We start from the raw sequence: 12,729 nt of genomic DNA, 5'->3' as shown, positions 1-12,729 counted from the left end.
AATGTTTTATAACTGACTGTTGAATAAATTCATAATTGTTTAACCAAGAAACCTTGAGTGTAAGAGTTTATTTGAACACCTGTGATTGTAGACCTCTGTAACCTCAGTACAGCTCACATTCCCTCTTGAGATAAGCCTGCCGGCTCAGTTCCGCTACCAAAAACTGTGTAGTACAGATAGTGTTCCCAAAGGGTACTGCATACAAACTCTGCCTAAAAGGGATATCTCGGTGGACATTTTTACGGCTCTGCATACCTTGCACTCGGAAATCAGGACAAGGATGCCCCTTGACGGCGGCCCCATCCGCTGCACCGAGACCATTGGAGGAACCAACACCCAAGAGGAGAGTTCACCTCCCCCCCCCTCTGTCTTTTCACCCCTCGCCTCCCTATCCCTCACCGAGGGATGACACAGAACCAGACACAGCAATGCCTGGCACTGGCACGGACGACTATGGCAGCCTGGTGGATCTCCCATCTCTGCCAGCCAGATCTTCACGGCCCAACGAGATTGGCTTGTTCTACGCCATGATCTCCAGGGCCTCAGAGCTGTTCCAGTTCATCCCAGAGGAGAAGAAAGGGGGTTTCCTTTACCAGTGCCAGGAGGCGAAGCGGAAGACCGTACTTTCGATCCCGTTATTGGATGTCATTTGGGACGAGGTCTGTCCCTCATGAACCCTTCATCGGCTCGGGTGAAGAGGGATCGCTACGAGAAGAAATGGAGTGCCAGACTTTGCACCCAAATGCTTACGGTCCCAGCCATCTCCAGACTGTGGTTTTGGCGGCAGCCAAGAAGTCTTTGGGCTCATCCTCGTCAGCGGCCTCCTTCCGTCCACCTCCCCCCTCCCCGGACGGTGAGGGGAAGAAGTTGGATGCCATGGGGCTAACGGTGATCGTGTCAGAGGCGACGACTATCAAGACTGCTAACGCCCTCGCCATCAAGGTGTGTTACGACACAGGACTTTGGTTCAAGATGGGCCGCCCTGGACTTCCTCCCCGACAAGTGGGCTGAGGCGTTGGAGATTCTACAGGAAGGCGAGGTGGTGTCGGACCACGCCATTACAGTGGCCATGGACATTGCCGACGCGGGAATCTGCCAAATGGGCAACAGCATTTGCCCTCGGCTAGGATGGCTGAGGGCCATGAATTTCTGCCGGGATGTTCAGTCGAAGGTGTTGACATGCCCTTCGGGGACTATTTGCTTGGAAAGACTGTGGACGAGTCTCTCCAGGCCATCAAAGCGTACACTGAGATGGCTCATGCCCTGGGCGCACTTCAGCAACAACATCTGTCCTTTCGGACTGCTGGAGGGAAATCCCAAAGTTCCTTGATTCGGAGGAGGTGTCTTCCTACCGTTGGCCCCCCTGCTCATTGGCCCAGGAGACCTACAGGGGCTGCGCTATGTCTGGAGGTGGACGTAGTCGCCAAGGCGGCGCGTCGATGTTGAAACAAGACTGAACCAGCCGTAGTCGCCTAAGCCCCCCCCCCCCACCCGTGCACGCCGGTGGGAAGCCAGCTGGCGAACTTCGTCAGTGTGTGGGAGACCATCTCCACCGGCAGTTGGGTGCTGGACGCTCTTGTCCTCGGACACACCCTAGAGTTCCAATTGGAAGTGTCCAAGGATACCACCAAGTGGTCCGTCAGGAAAACCTCCTCAGCTGCTGCTGGAGGTACGGGCCATGTTAAAAAAGGGGGCGATCAAACTCGTCCGAAGAGGCTCTGGTGCTCGAGTGTCCTCTCGTTACTTCCTTGTCAGAATGAAGACCGGCGGTTGGAGGCCCATTCTGGACCTCCGCCATCTACACAAGTATATCAAGTCCCGATGGTGACCCTTGAGCATGTGCTAGGACAGCTTGAAGAGGGGGATTTTCTATCGTCGCTGGACTTGGAAGATGCCTATTTTCACATCCCCATACAACCAGTTCAAGGCCCTTCACTCTAGTTTGAAATCGGCGCCACAGGTGTTCACCAAGTGCCTGGCCCCGGAGGTGGCACAGCTGCGTTTATGAGGGATCCACGTGTACCCGTACCTGGAAGACTGGTTCATCCGGGCGAACTCGGAGAACATCGCTGTCGACCACACAACAAAGACAGTCCAACTCCTGACAGAACTCGGGTTCTTGATAAACTTTGCAAAATCCTGCTTGACTCCATCGCAGGACATGCTGTTTCTGGGAGCCCGACTCAACAGTGTTGTGCCTGGCATATCCGTCGGAGTAGAGGATTGTAGCCATCTTGGCCAATGTACAACAGCTGTTGGTCCTGAAGGTTGCATGGGCAAGGTCCATCAAGTCCCTGCTCGGCATGATGTCGTGCATTTACCTCATTCGGCTGTACAGGCTGCAGATGCGGCCGCTGCAAAAGTTCCTCAACGCCCGCTGGATAAAAGTGTAGGGGAGCTTCGAGGACAAGATCACACTCGAGAGTTTCCGTCAAGAGATGCGGTGGTGGATAGTGTGCGCACATCTGTCCGCCAGTGCAGTTATTCATATCCTGCCTCATTAAGAGACGGTCACGACAGACACCTCCCTGGAAGGATGTGGAGCGCATTCCGGAAGTCTTCGCGTAAGAGGCCTGTGGCTACCAGAGGAGAAGTCGTTAAACATCAAAGTGTTGGAGCTGCGGGCAGTGTTTTGGGCCTTCAAGTCCTTCTGTTGCTCTAGGGCAAAGTGGTACATGTCTTCATGGACAACACCACTCTACGTTCGGAAGCGGGGGGGAACCAGATGCCTGGCGCTCTCCAAAGAGGCACAGGACCTTTGGCACTGGGCCGTAACCCAGGGGATGTTACTCATTCAGTTTCATCTAGCAGGAGTGAAGAACACCATCGCTGACTCCCTCAGCAGGGAGCTGTGCTCTTGCCACGAGTGGGAACTTCGACAGGACCAAGTGGATCACCTGTTCCGCAGATGGGGCAATCCCCAGTGCGACGGCGATGAACACCAAGTGCTGGAGTTTCGCCAGCAGGTTTCCCCAGCCGGGTAGCACGGGGGACGCCTTCTCTTCCCTGGGACGGCCTGTTTCTGTACGCGTTCCCTCCGTTGCTTCTTCGACTAGTCATCACCTCAGACGGTCCCGGTGCAGGATGATCTTCGTTGCACCCGCGTGGCCGACACAAATATGGTACACTGACCTTCTGGACTTGTCAGCGTTCCCTCTAGTCAAGCTTCTGGTGGACACAGATTTTTTTTGCCATTAAGGAGGCGCAATTCTGCACCACTAAACCGTATCACTGAGTCTGAAGGCCTGGCTCCTAAAGCACTAGAGTTTGGGAGGGGGGGGGTAATGATCTCACAGCGGATTGTAAGGAAGGGCTCGTCAATGCCAGAGCTTTATCTACTCTCAAATGCTACGGACACAAGTGGAAGTGGTTTGCCATTTGGTGACGTTATCAGAAGATCGACACTCCGAGTCATTGCTCCGCAGGTGCTCCCGTATTTGTTGTCGTTGGCCAAGGCAGGACTGTCCCATGCTTAAAGTTCATCTGGCGGCTATTTCCCACTACACCAGATCTCCTGGACTATCATCCTTCTGGTCGCATCGTTTGGTCAAGGAGTTCGTCAAAGGACTATTTTGCTCGTTCCCGCCGGTGAAGGCTCCGGCCCTGGCGTGGGAGCTCATTGTGGTGCTTACTAGGATCATGGGTCCCCCGTTCGAGCCTATGCATTTGGGGACATTTAAGATTTTGTCGTAGAAAACCGCTTTTCTTGTGGCCATCACCTCCGCACGACGAGTGGGAGAGATCCAGGCCCTCTCTTGTAAACCATAGTACAAGGACAGACTGGAAATACTGGACATCTATCAAACAGTGGTCCTGTCAAGGAAAACGAACCTAGAAATACATAAATGTTCAGTAGGCTTTCATGAAGATGCATGAGGGAAAAGTCTCAGGCAGACCCAAATTCAAAAAGACATTTGAATAAAAATTGACAATTTTTTATTTAATTAGATAATCGATTTAATATGCCTTTTATGAATGGATTAAGACCCATCATGTGTAATGGGTCTTTTTTGATGCAAACAAAAGTTCATATAGATTAAAGTGCTGCATTTGTAGTAACCCGTAATACATATTGGGTCTAACTAATCTGAATAAAGTGCATATGAGCTAAAAATGCTACTAAAACTACACTAGCCTAAAGACCAACAGTTTGATTATAGTCCGAGTGGTCCGGCCTAGCAATGTATATTACATAAGATTGGTAGTTTCTATGGGAAATAGCTTCAAACTGGACTCCAGTTGATGCCCGTCTTCTTCAGGACAAAAGCAGTCTCCTAAAACGCTGCGTAAAATAAATGAATTCAAGTGCAACATATAGTAGAAATAAACATCGGGCGGACAGGGAATTGAGCTAATGATTGCCATGCCTGTAAAAACAAAGAAAAAGAAAAAGCAACACATTAAAATTGGGTCTGGATGAGACTACACTACAAGCTTACTCCACTTACAAATGTACAGAGGAACATAAGTATATGGCGGCAGAATCATGTATACCATATTCTCGACCGAGAGGGCTGGAACTGTCGTCCTATGATTACTTCAAAAGACGTATCAGCCAAAAACCTGTGCAGACCCCAATTAGTAAGTCTGTGGAGACACAATATGTTAATGTTAAAGGACATTTGTACCGCTAGCACCACCGGAGTTGTCCCTTGGCGGCTCTGAAAGAGGAGGGGGGGGGGTTGAGTTAGTGGGTCGAAGCAGGAAAAGTACAAGAGAGCAGTTATGTTCTGTTGGCGGCCTCAGCCCTGTAGGTCCGTTGGCTGGGCCTGGGGTATTTGCGGCCAGTAGTCATTGTGTACTGTTGTGCGAGTCTGTGTGTTTTTTGTTTTGTTTTTGCAATGTAGTGAAGTTTGTGCGGTTTGTTGTGCTGTAGGTTTTGGTTGTGTTTGGTTTGGAGTTTGAGAGGTGTATGCAGAAAGGGAAATTGTTAGTGGAGTTGGTTAGTTTGCATCCTGAATTGAGGCGCTCGGCTTGCGTAGTCTCCCCTGATGCGCCTCTGTCCTGATCTGGGTCCGGCTTGCATACAAGGTTCCTTACTCCTCTAGTCCCCACCTCTATCTCACACTCTCATAGCCCCCCCTGTCCTCCCTTCATACTCCTGTGGCCAGTGCACCTGCCAATGTCAACATCTCGGATAGTGTGGTGATTGCCAATATATCGACAATGCCACAACACTGTGGTACCTGGCGGTAGCTAATGGGCGGGCGGGAAGTGTTGGTGGGGTTGGCTGGGGTAGTTGACTCAGTCTCCGTGCGTGTTGGCTGTGTTCCGGTGTCACCCGTCCAGGTGCCGCGGGAGCTTCCCTGTCGGTTCGGGGTTGTCCGTGTCCTTTCCAGTTTAGTCATCCTTTTTCCTGTTTCAGTTTTTAATCTGTGGTGTTGAAGAGCCAGGTTTTTAGTGATTTCCTGAATTTTAGGTGATCTTCGGTGTTTATTTCTTTTGGGATGTTCCAGTTGTTTGCGGCTACGTGGTAGGAGGTGCCTCCAAGTTTTTTTCTTAAGGTATGGTTTGAGTTCCAGGAGGATTTCGTTGCTTGATCGGAGGGGTCTTTTTGGTTTGTAGACAGTTATTTTCTTTTGTAGGAATTTTGCTCCTTGTCCGCTGATTGGCCTGTGCGTTATGCACATTGTTTTGAAGGTGATGCAATGTTTTACTGGGAGCCAGTGTAGTGTTTTTAGGGCTGGAGTGATGTGGTCTCTTCTGGATAGTTTGAGGAATAGTCTTGCTGCTGCATTTTGGATCCATTGCAGTTTCTTCAGGAGGTATTCTGGTATTCCGAGGTAGAGGCTGTTTGCATAGTCGATTTTTGACTTAATTAGGGAAACGATAGTGAGTGTGTTGTGAGTGAAGGAGAGGAAATGTAGAATTCTTCTTGCCGTTGAGAGGAGGAAAAAGCATTTCTTCACTGTTGCAGTAATTTGTGGTTCAAGGGTTAGGGTGTTGTCCATTAGGACTCCCAGACTTTTTACTACCTTCGATGGAGTCGGTGCGTTTCCCATTTCCGTAGACCACGGGATGGTGGTTTCGTTCTCTTGGTCTTTGGATATGATCATGATTTCTGTCTTTCCTGGGTTGATTTTCAGGTTGTTGGCATCCATCCAGTTGAAGACTTCTTTTAGACAGTCGATTAGGGTCGAATGGTCGGCATTGGTGTCTTTGATTTTGTAGATGATTGTCATCTGCGCAGTTGTAAAATGTATTTTTTGAAGATTCTGATGACCGGAGTCTGATAGATGTTGAAATATAGTGGAGATAGTGAGGATCCTTGTGGCACTCCACAGTCGTTGACTCGTGGAGTGGATTTGAAAGGTTTGATCCATACGGTTTCTGTTATGTCTGCTAGGAATGATTTGACCCAGCCTAGTTCTGTCTGTTATACCTATGTCTTCTAGTCTTTTGGTCAGGGTGTCGTGGCTAACTGTCAAAGGCTGCGGAGAGGTCGAGCAAAATAAGGGCTGAGGTAGTGTTTGAGTCTGCGTTAGTTAGTTTTGAGGTCGTCCCAGATGGATAGTAGTGTTTCCGTTCCTCTTGCTGGTCTGAAACCGACTTGAGCTTGGTCCAGCAGTTGGTGTTTTTCTACATGTTCTTGGGTTAGTTTGTATACGTAGGTTTCTAGAAGTTTTGCTGAGTAGGGGATGTTCGAGATCGGCCTGTAGTTGGAAAGGTCATCTACATCACGACTTGCTTTTCAGGAGTGGCTTGATGTATGCTGATTCGAAGATCCTCGGTACAGTCCCTGTTGCTAGTGATAGATTTGGAAGGTTTCTGTAGTGTTCTGCTGGCGATCCTTGCGCTAGGATTGATTTGTAGATGTCTTGGGGTCAGGGGTCCATGGGTTATCCCGCCTTCTTGCTTTGTCTTACCAGCATTGCGAATGCCTCTGCTGATATTTCAGGAAAGCTTTGGCGTTTGTGCTGTGGTTCCGTGTTAGGTTCGTTGGGTTGTATGTTGTGGTTGGTTGGTCCCTTTTTTATTAATGGTTTGTCGGATGTAAAATAAAGTGGTCTGCCAGGTCGTTTCATAGTTTTTCTGAGGGGGTTGGGGTGTTATCGCAGCCTGGTGGGTTTCTCATTTCTTCAATGATGCTTGCTAAACATTTCTTTTTGTGTGTTGGTGGCATTGTTGATTTGGTCATCGTAATGTCTTCCTTTTTGAATTTCTTTCTTGTATGCGCAGATTTGTTTCTGGTACAGTGTTTTTTTTCCCCTGGGTTGTATTCTTTCCTCCATTCCAATTAATCTTTTGTTTTCCTTTTTCATGGTGTTTAATAGTGGGGTGAACCATTTTGCCATTGCTCTTTTTTTTTGATGGGGTGAACAGTTTTTCTGTGGCGATCTTGTTTATTGTATCTGCAATCCATTTGTGTAGTATCTCTGCTTTCCCGTCTAGGTCAGCTAGCTCTAGTTCTGTAGTAGAGGGTTTGGTTAATTCCCGTTGTTCGAATAGGTTGCTTTCTTTGATGTGTTGCCAGTTTCTTTTCATGGTGGTTGTGAGTTTCGGATGTTGGATGTAGGCTTGAGTAGGTAGAGTGATCACGAATGGGATGAGATGGTCGCTCCACAGTATTTGTATTGGTGGTGCCATAGTGAATAGTTTTTCTTTGGCGAAAATTGCGTCTAGGGTGTGTCCTTCCGAGTGTGTTGCTCCTTTGACTAGTTGTCATAGTTTCATGGTGCTGAGTTGTTAAATCAGTGAGTTTTGGGAGCTGGCGTGGCTGTCTTCAAACCAGATGTGGAAGTCCCCCAGGATGATAAGGTGTTCGTTGGTGATGGCTTCTATGAAGTTGTCGGCGACTGTTGCATCATATGTCGGTGGTCTGCATACCAGGATGAATGTGATGTTGGTTTTTAGGCTCGCTGTTAGGTGTATTACCATGGTTTCGCAGTTGAGGATGTTGAGCGGTTCGTCAGTTTTTATTTTCAGGTGTTGTTCTTTGAATGCTATAGCGATGCCTCCTACTTTTATTTTTTCTGTTTATTTACAGACATTTGAAGTTGGATGTAAGGCAGCTTTGGAGTGTGATTTTGTAGCTGTCGTCCAGCCATGTTTCTGTGATGAACAGGATGTCAATGCCGTTGTCGTCGAGTAGGTCGAAGATCTGAGTGTTTCGACATGGATCTTGCATTTATTAGATTGCAGTGAAGCTTGGAGGTGTTGTTTGGTTTGGGCTTTCTTGTCGAGCTCGTCTTCGGTTTCCTTCCTGGTCGATCTCTTGTTGGGGCTGTGGGATTCGGGGTGTTGGCGTCTTCGAAGAGTTCTTCTAGGTTCTGTTTTGGGTTATTTTTGTTTTCATCGGGTTCGTCTTCCCAGAGTTGTGGTTTTTGATTGGAAGTTCCTCTTGCTTTGGTGATGTAGGGTGTTATTGCGTTGGTTGTCTGTTTGTCTTGTTCATCCTTCTTCTACTTGCTTACGTTGGGTTGTTCGATGTTGCTGCTTCTAGTGTTGGGTTGGATTGCTGTGGTGGCCAGTTGTCAGCGAGGTATGGAGTTGGGTAGAGGGATTTGTTTCTTCTCTCATTCTTGGTTCGATTTGTGTTCCTGTCTGTAGGGGTCCATTCTATAGTTGTCATCCTTAGTTGCTGTTCTGGAGTGCCTTTTCTTTCTTTCTTCTCTTCGTCTTTTCCTTGCAATGGGTCGTTTGTGCGGCATTATAAGATTGAGAGTTGTTTAGTCCTTGTTTGGTGACGTCTAGTTGGTCCTGCTTTGGTCTGGTTGTCTTGTGGTGTAGTATGAGGTTGAGGGGGGTGTCTGCTACTAGTTTGGGCTCCGTCTGTCGGTGGTATTCCAGCTCAAGTTGGCGAGTCGTTCAGTCGCTGTCCTGGGGGGGGTTGTAAGGGTTATTTAGTTGGGTGTTATCAGTGGCTCTCTTTACTGTCCGTCTCCCTGAGCGCGGTTCACTCTGGTGAACAGGCTATGTGGGTTTGGGAAGGGTATCTGCTGGTTGAAGAGTGGCTTGGACAGGTACAGCTTGGACTTCTGCCTTTTGATGCGAGCGGCCCTAGTCAGAGTGACACTCCACGGTAATTCACTGGCGGGTTCTGTCTCACTTGAGTGAGCTAAACTTGCAAGTGAGCTAGATTTGAGAGTAAGCTAGATTTGAGACACCTGTACGGTGGAAGAGAGGCCTATCAATGCAGTTTGGAGATCCCACAATGCAATTTGGGCACAGAGGCCCTGCTAAGGTGGGAGAGGCGCCTATCGATGCAGTTTGTGGATCACACAAGGCAATTTGAGGACATGTGTTTAGACTGGGAACAGCGTTCCCTAGTGTAACCGTGAAGTTAAGTGACTGAAGCTCTAACGGCCCAGTCGCCTGGCCCATTCTAACCATAAATTGAATGGTCAAAAGCTCACCTGAATTAGATGCTCTAATTTAGTCCTTTGTGGTGAACACGAAAAAGGGTTGACTTCGATGGAAGTATCATCTAGATCTATAAGACTCAAGGTCCCATAGGGCCTCAATGGATGCTGTGGTGCCGCACTGCACTCGCAGTCCTGTATACCAATAAAAAGACAAAGAAGAAAACCATGTTTCTAGAATTGTCCACGAGATAGCCATCATTACTGAGCTGACATCCCTACATGTTAGCAAATGAGCACTGATACCAAAGATGAAAAAAGCAAACGTCTTGGTATGTTGCAACGGATGTTAATTAACTCCAATATAAATCGGTGCTGGTTTGCTGTAGCGCAGGTAACGCGCTTTCTCAAAGCACCAGCTCGTACGATAGAATAACAATAAAGGTGATAAAAAATGTAGCCCCATTAGCATTCCTGTAAGGGGGCTGCTGACCTGCCGCAGCGCCGTAAATACAAGAGCTGCAATCACCAAAGACTTACTGGTACTGTTAGGGCGTTAAGGGAGTTGAAACCTCTGAGTTGCAAAGTGCGGCTTGATACTCCGCCCCATCCGGTCACGGACGTATGTCCTCATTGATCTAGTTTAGTGAATGGAGCGGCATGACGTACAGCATTCACGTTATTAGCAAAGCTAGTCTGTGAAGTTTAGTGTTGAGGAATTTTCATGAGTGCATCAGTAGAATGTGCCGTAAAGCAACACTAATTGGCAGCCTAAACGGATCGATGTATATAGTCAAAATCGAATGGGTACGCAAATATCCATGATAAAATGCGTGATATGCAGGATGTCTCGAACGCGGTTACAGGGACCAGAAATTGCCTAAAGGCACCATGAGAGCATAGAATTTGTTCAAAGTGGCGCTACAAAGTGGCAACAGTTGCATATGTTGATCCTGTTTCGCCCATGTAAAGAATTTTGTGTTGTCCTTGATTGGACAAGGGCATTCTAGATTATGACAAGATGTTCAAAGTTGGCTATTGTGTTGTGAATAATTCCTTGCTCAGGAGAGAAGACACATGTCCCGTATGATCACAGGATCAAAAGCATCCCGTAGGTTTTGGACTAGACAACTGTTAAAATGTCTCAACATAGAATGTGCACATTAACCATAGGAAGGGGAAAAAAGGTAGCCATCTAGGCATTCATATTGGACCCAGTATACATTCTTGGCAATTTAGCCCAACCGCGAAACTCTGTGTATTATAAATCCACCATTTTTCGCGGCTGGAGAGCCTATTAGCAGTAGAGTACATGTCGACCCCTTTGACCAGTTGTAGAATGCACCACTTCAATTCATCGCAACTTAAGTTCTTTTTGAGAAAATGGGACTCCAGAGGTGGTGACAGTTTTAGTTCTTATCTCGGACTTGTGTTCCGAGATTCTGAGTTTTATCGGCCTTGATGTCTTACCTACATATGTCTTATTGCGCGGGCAGGTATTGCGTAGATCACGTTCTTAGAACTACAAGTAGTGTGATCTTTGAGGGTCCACCTTTTAAACCACCTTACTTGACATTCCACGAGACAAGGGTGGTGCTACGGACACACCCCTCCTTCATGCCCAAGGTGCCGTCGGACTTTCATCAAAACAAGCCCTTCGTGTTACCTGTATTCTTCCCAATGCCTTTGTCGCTGGCTGAGAGGACTTTGCACTTGCTGGATGTGGCTAGAGCGCTGAAGTTCTATGTGGAACGCACAAAGAGTGCAAATCAGGCCAAAACTTCGTGGGCATCCAGAGGACCCTACAGAAGCAAGAATCCGCATCTAGGGCCCCCTCACCAGAGTCCAAAACCGAGGGATCGAGGAACTTCTAACGAGAGCTTTTCGTTCTTTGTGGATTATGTGCCTTTTTCTCAGCGCCAAAGAGCAGCTGAATCCCGAGAAATCTATTGCTGCTGAGTCGCTTTCTCGCTCTCGCTTTCTCTCTCTCGCTTTCTCCCTCTTACACTCCCCTCCCCCCCCACCATGACCAAGGACCAGTAACAAGGGTCTGCTGCACTGCAATTCAGTTCAAAGGTACTGTGCGGCTTGGGGTACATTATCCTTTTGCCATTTGGGGTGCTTCCTACTACTCTGACCTCCACTCACTTACACTGGCCTTGCTTGTGCTTTCTTGAAGTTGATTCCTCTTGAGTTGCTGTGATTTTCTTTTTGAACACTGTCGATTTAGGAAAATGTTTCTAAGAAGTGCCTCAGAACTTTGACTTTGCCCATTGACGTTTGCTGTCCTGGCTCCCTAAAGGCCTCCTTCTGAACCCATTGGCTTTGGAAGTGCTTGTTCCCTTAAAGATTTTGATTGAACACTCTTAATGCTGGGATAAAAGACTGCCAGCATCCCTTTGGGAGAATATAACTGTGTTTTTTTATGGAATACCAGTCCGTTTTGATCTAACCCAGACCTTTCCCTCCTTTTAATAACTGAATGCTGCAAATGATGTCACCTCTGGGTGCTAGAAAATGTGTAACATATGAATGAATTGCTCACCTGCTTAATTCACTTTTTGAATTGAATGCTAACTTGGTGTTAATGTTACTGCCTTTTAAAGAATGCTTTAAATATCTGTGTATAAATGTATATAGCTTTAATTGTGTAAGTGTTTAATTGGATACCTGCATTTACTGATTTAATTTTACATCTCTACAGTTCACATTACCCCTCTTGAGATCAGCCTGGCTGCTCAGCCACACTACCAACTTGTTTAGTACAGGCCTACATTAAAAGGTGGGTTACCTAATACCAAGAGGTCTTGTGTAGTCCCACACAGGTTGGACTGCTTAATTCTTACTAAAAGCATGCATCAGTGGTGCCATTATTACTATTCCTTGCTCCGAACAAGTGTGCATTAGTGGTAGAGGATGGCTTAAAAAAAACAAGCTTGCAGTAATGAAGGACAGTAATGCATTAATCCATATTGTGCAACACAAGTCAGGCCTGTCATATTAGTAGAAGGCACAAATTCCTTTGGAACTCGGTTAGTTTGTGGTGATTGTTTTATACATGGTGGTCGCATGTTTTAGCAGTGAATGTTGGATCAATCTTGGGTATCAAAAATTGAGCATTGCTAGCTACGGTCGCCGGGCTGCTTGTACCAGTCCAGTTTAGATGGGAAGAGAGAATTGCCTCGGGTGCAACAAGAAATATAGCTTTTGAATAGGCTTGAGTGAGCTTATGGAAGGCCAAAGCCAAAATCCTTGTCAGATCAGAGTTGTCTAAACTGCTCTTTCTTAGGAATATTGTTGATCTCTCCTGGGTACAGTATGGACAAGGGACTTGGATAGATGTAGGGTGAACCATATATACTGTCGCTTTCAAGGGCCATGCACTGTTCAATTTTTCCAATTGCCCCAATGGTGCCTACTAACATTA

The 12,729-nt window shown here is 47.3% G+C and overlaps 1 protein-coding gene across 4 annotated transcripts in view; it reads left to right on the top strand.

Moving 5' to 3' along the window:
* Nucleotides 1–12,729, top strand: part of RBM10 (RNA binding motif protein 10) — a 464,414-nt gene that overhangs the window by 21,138 nt on the left and 430,547 nt on the right. For 2 of the 4 annotated variants that reach the window (XM_069647579.1, XM_069647580.1), the window contains exon 2: nucleotides 12,007–12,084. The exons of the other annotated variants lie outside the window; for them this stretch is intronic. The gene's annotated coding sequence lies outside the window, so the exon portion shown is untranslated. The remainder of the gene's footprint in view (nucleotides 1–12,006; nucleotides 12,085–12,729) is intronic. 4 annotated transcript variants of the gene reach the window in all.

This window comes from Ambystoma mexicanum, chromosome 2q (assembly GCF_040938575.1).
Source record: "Ambystoma mexicanum isolate Mex_15411 chromosome 2q, UKY_AmexF1_1, whole genome shotgun sequence".
Classification (NCBI taxonomy): domain Eukaryota; kingdom Metazoa; phylum Chordata; class Amphibia; order Caudata; family Ambystomatidae; genus Ambystoma; species Ambystoma mexicanum.
Note: the sequence above shows the minus strand (reverse complement) of the source record. Positions and strands in the feature narration are given on the sequence as shown.